Raw genomic sequence first — 6,000 nt, 5'->3', positions numbered from 1 at the left:
AAACACAAACAACCAAGAATTAGACAGAGAAATACAAACACGAAACAAGACAGGGAAACAAGCAATACAGTACAAGATAAACTAGACAAAGACTAGACTAGAATCAAGGAAGAATCTCAGACAATAAACTGGACTAGGCTGAGTGCACAGTGCACACCAGCAAACCAGGGACCTTAGGCGATGCAAAGGCAAACACAGAAGTTTCTAGGTGACTAATAAAGCCCATCAGCTGCTGAAGTTCAGCTGCAGGAATCACAAGGCAGCTACGGGTGCTGTTCAGGCACAAAAGAGAAGCAAGTCTGGCAGCCCGGAAGATCTGGACCGGACTGCGCTGAAGTCTGGAACGGGTGACAGTCCATAGCAGCCACCAGTTCTGGCCACCAGGGGGCGAGGTGAGAACAGACAAGGAAACGGTCACGAACGTGACAGAAAGTGTAAGACATGGTTTAAGCATGGGGCAGATATGATTTAATCCAGCAGTATGGCATTGAAGTTTTGTGCCAGAAAGAAGAGCAGGATCTAGGAGTGATCATATCTGATCTATAGTTTATTGGAACTTGATAGACTAGAAGATTAAAGCAGTGAACACTCTAAAAACCAAATAAAAAGAATTAAAAGAAAGGAACTACACTTTGGGAGAGGAAAGAAAACAACAGGGGGTCTGGACAGATTCCTGAAGGAAAAGTCCATTGATCGTTATTACATTTTGGGGTTTTGCCAGGTTCTTGGGGCCTGGATTGGCCGCTGTCGGAGTTGGAGTGCTGGGCTTGATGGACCTTTGGTCTTTTCCCAGCGTGGCAGTGCTTATGTACTTATCTAACACATTCAAGCAAGGTTAATTCAGCTATTAGAAACTAAGCAAGGCAAGGAGCATCTTTAAGCCAGTGGCTTCCAAAACACTCCTTAAGAGCTTTTATCCTGACTTTTTCCAATAGGAACCACGTGGCATCCTAAAGGGGTAATTCTGTAAGTGTGTTTATAGGGGGCCTTTTACCAAGATGTGCCAGAAAGTCCTGCGTTAGAACGCGCTATGCTCAAATTTACTGCCGCACAATTTAAGGCTTTTTTTATTTTTACTTTTCATTTTTTAGGTCATGCACTTTCTTGATAAGGTTTTATATGGTTTAGTTCTTTCATACTTTTATGACCCTTTTAAGCTGGCGACTAGTACCAAGAATTTTAGGAAAGGACATGACAATTTTTTTCTTCTTTCCATCTCCTAAAGGTATTTACACGATTTGAAAATCTTTGAATGCTTGCTGGCTTTTCAAGTTGCAAGATTAGAAAAGATACCTCAATTATAATTAGATCTTGTGTCTCCTATTTGGAATTTCATCGAAATATAAAAACATTTTTATTCAGGAAGTGTGTTTTAAATTCTGCATAACATAATTTGGTCTAATTAAGATTTATGAAAAACTTTTCTGTAATTTGGATCTATTGTATTTCCTGGTTATTATTATTTATTCTTAATAATGTTTGCATTAGCACGTGTTACCTGTAAAAAGTTAACACGGAAGCACTTACCACCTGTGTTAATTCAGTGCTAACCTGTAAGTGCAGAGTAATCCGAACGCACTATTTGGTTAACGTTTTCATGCCCGTTCTCCACCCAAATAAATCAAGGGGTATACTGCATTAATCACTGGGGCAAACAGTCATATAACATCAACCTCTTGAATCAATATGCTACAGATATGTGCTCATAGACCATCATAAATCCCGATTCTCTTTAATCCCAACAGGAAAACACTCTCATGACCATTACACATATCAATAGTTTTCACTCTAAAAAAAAATGTTTAAACAATTTCAACTATTGTACTTAAAAAGTGCACTTATCTGAAAAAACTCAACAACGTGCCCAGGTCCAGGTCCCAGCATGCACCACGATTCACCTACCAGCTGCCTTAGAAGACTAAAAATTAAAATTTCAGAAAAAAAGGGGGCAAGCTCAGTAATCTCAAACTTTCCGAACACTTTGAACTCTCTGAAAAAGCCATACTCTCACTCTTTCAAGATTTTGTCATGAGTTGTTACACTGTGGGCTACTGAGGTGAATGTCACTCTCCACCTGTGATGTGCCCCCTCATGTGATTACTGAATGGAAAAGGGGAAAATACTGTAAAACGCTGTACTGCGAGAATAGGGTGAAAAGTTGCGGCTGCCGTATTAAAGTCGGCAGAGATCACGGGCAGAAGTGAGCGGGCATTGCTCCTGCCACAACCTTCCCTGCTGAACCACCAATGCTTAAGGTAGACCTGAAGGACAAGGAGCAGAGGGCCTAGATCATGGGGGGGGGGGGGGGGGGGGGGGGGGAGGGGCCAGAAATCACAGGGGAAGAGGGACTTCCCTTTGCAAACCTGCCATTGGCAAATGAAACCCTGCCTGTTTTCATTTGCCAATGACAGGAAATGACTGCCTATCCATAGTTCCTGGAGGAAAAGCCCATAAAGTACTATTAAGGTAGACACAGGGAAAGCCACTACTTATCCCTGGGATCAGGAGCATGGAATTTTTGGCATTCCGGAATCTTGCTACTTGGGGATTCTGCCAGGTACTTGTGACCTGGATTGGCCACTGTTGGATGCAGGATACCGGGCTAGATGGACCTTTGGTCTGACCCAGCATGGCAATTCTTATGTTACTATTTAACTGTGGCTTATGTTCAAAAGTATTTGTTTTTTCATATTTGATCTTAAGTACCCTTTTTTAATGGCATGATATCTTGTCCATAGTCTTTTCTGTACATCCTTAAAACACAAGCAGCATCTCCCTGCAAAATCTGGGCATGTTGATTGCGTGGTAAGGGGCCAGTAGCTATGAAAATGTGAAAAAATGAATAACAACACCAGCTGTCAATACAGACAATAAAATCAGATAAATTATAGTTATTAGAAACTCCGTTATGGCTGTAATCAAAATGAATGTATTAAATTCACATTATACCTGGAATTACTGTATAAAAGATATAAAACAAAGTGAATTAAATTGTAAACATTAAATTAAAATTCTGAGCCCTTCACCCTTTGCTTCAGTGAAAGTGTTACTTAAATATGCAGATATATTTAAATTGCTCAAAACTTGCAATAAATTAGAGCTGGTAAGTGTTGGCACATTAACCAAGGTTGCAAATGTTACAAAGCTTAGAACTGTAATGTAACAATGCTTTTTTTTTTTCTGGCTGCAGAACAGATGATCGTAGACTTCACTTGGCAACAACTTTTTGATGCTTTGGCCAATGAGAACAATTTTCTTATTGTTGAAAATGAAAGTATTTAACCATCTGTCACTGAGATACAGAGAGAATTTCTGATAGGAAAAGACTAAGGGGCCTTTCCCTGAAGTGCAGCAAAGTTTTGCAGTTACCGCACATTAACAGCAAAGATTAAAATGCAGTAAGCACAAATACGAGGGGGTGGGGGTGGGGGAGGTGCCCTCTATCTTCCTTGGGTTTACTGCACAGGGCATCCATTATTGCTACATGCAGTTGAGAGCATCTGTGGCATCAGGCACTGCATGTAAGATAAGTGGACACACTGGAAAGAAAGAAAGAAAGAAAAAACTTCTTCAGCGGAGCACTCCCCCCCCCCCCCCCCACACACACACATGCACATCTCATCCCCCAATATGGCCCTCCCAATCTTGGCCCCATACCCCTGCCCCCTAGATCTGATTCCCCCTTCCCTCCCCGAAATCAGGAATGATCATAGGCTGTTGGTGACTCCAAGGAGGTTAGATTGAGAACAGGGGACGGTACGAGACTATCTAGCCCATTATAAGGATTGACGCCAGTAGGCGGAGCCACAAGTACACCCAAAACAATAGGAAATACTATTGAAAGCAATAGTAAAAGATTATTAGAAATAATGGACTGCCTATGTCCATCCGTAAAAAGTCAAAAGCTGTTAGGGTCCTAAAAGGTGGAGGACAAAAGATTTTTTTTTTTGTATTTGTATTTATTATGACAGTTTTTTAATTTATTTGAAAGGTTCCCATATGTAGATATAAATATCATGAAATAAAAACTGAATATACTACTTCTTATCACTTCTATAGCGCTACTAGACGTACGCAGCGCAGTACACTTAAACATGAAGAGACAGTCCCTGCTCGACAGAGCTTACAATCTAATTAGGACAGACAAACAGGACAAATAAAGGATAAGGACAAAGAGTAGCAAGATTCCGGAATCCCAAAGTGTGACAAGATTCCATGCAGAATCCCAATGAGTAGCAAGATTCCAGAATCCCAATGAGTAGCAAGATTCCAGAATCCCAAGCACTACTACTACTTATCACTTCTACAGCGCTACTAGATGTACGCAGCGCTGTACACTTGAACATGAAGAGACAGTCCCTGCTCGACAGAGCTTACAATCTAATTAGGACAGACAAACAGGACAAATAAGGGAATTACTAAGGTAGAGATGATAAAATAAAGGTACTGAACAAGTGAGTAAGGGTTAGGAGTTAAAAGCAGCATCAAAAAAGTGGGCTTTTAGACTAGATCTGAAGATGGCCAGAGATGGGGCTTGACAGACCGGCTCAGGAAGTTTATTCCAGGCATATGGTGCAGCAAGATAAAATTTGATGCACGTAGGCGCCGAGCCCCTTAACCCTCCATTTCCTCAGGTATGAAAAGTTTCTGATTGTAATTTGCCTTCAGTGACTACTAAAACAAAAGAAAAAAGTGTGAGCAAAATCACTAAAACAGCTTCAAATTTATTGAAGCTGGTGGAAACAGCACTAATAAAGGCTGCATTTTGTGCCCATTTTTCTTCACAGTTCTTCTATATAATATAGTTGGCCAGATTTCAGTGAGGAGATCCTGTTTCCTGATGGGTTCATCTTAACTGTTGTTGTAACCTGCCTTGGGAAACCTGGTGTTATGAAGATTAGAAGTAAAATTAAACTCTCCTTTCATTGGAGGAGTGGCCCAATGGTTAGTGCAGTGGGCTTTGATCCTGGCAACCTGGGCTTGATTGGCACAGCAGCTCCTTGTGACCTTGGGCAAGTCACTTCACCCTCCATTGCCCCAGGTACAAAAACTTAGATTGTGAGCCCTCTAGGGACAGAGAAAGTACCTGCATATAATGTGTGCAGCGCTGCGTATGTCTAGCAGCACTACCTTATCCCTTTTGTAAATGGATTATTCTGTTTTGAGCATGTTTCACGGACAAATGGTTTTCATAAGTCAAAATAATAAAAATAAATATTTTCTTTCATGCAGGTCTCTCATTTGTTTAAACATAACTAAATAGGCTATAAGCCCCTAATGCAGTCCATTGATTTTCTCATATTTTGTCCTTGTGATGACGTATACTGTGCCAAAACTGGAAATACAGGGAGACAGAATTCAGCAACATCCAAAAACTTATTAATTAACATTATAATTGTGTTCGCATTTGTGTAGTAACTGAGAAAATGCTGTTGTAAACTGACTTGAAGAAATAAATATATATCATACAACTGGAAAATGTTGGCACATTAGACTGATTCTGGACTTCTGCATGAAGGTAGCTCTGCCCTCATTATTTAATATCTTTCTTTTAAATAGTAGTAATTAACAATAAATACATAAGTATTGCCATACTGGGACAGACCGAAGGGCCATCAAGCCCAGCATCCTGTTTCCAACAGTGGCCAATTCAGGTCACAAGTACCTGGCAAAATCCCAAAACAGGAATTCTAGAAATAAGCAGTGGATTTTCCCCAAGTCCATTTTAATAATGGTCTATGGACTTTTCCTTGCTTAAACCCCGCTAAGTTAACCGCTTTTACTACATTCTCTGGCAATGAATTCCAGAGTTTAATTACACGCTGAGTGAAGAAATATTTTCTCCGATTCGTTTTAAATTTACTACATTGTAGCTTCATCGCATGCCCCCTGGTCCTAGTATTTTTGGAAAGCATGAACAGACGCTTCACATCTACCCATTCCACTCCACTCATTATTTTATAGACCTCTATCATATCTCCCCTCAGAGGTCTTTTCTCC

This window comes from Microcaecilia unicolor, chromosome 8 (genome assembly GCF_901765095.1).
Source record: "Microcaecilia unicolor chromosome 8, aMicUni1.1, whole genome shotgun sequence".
Taxonomy (NCBI): Eukaryota; Metazoa; Chordata; class Amphibia; order Gymnophiona; family Siphonopidae; genus Microcaecilia; species Microcaecilia unicolor.
Note: the sequence above shows the minus strand (reverse complement) of the source record.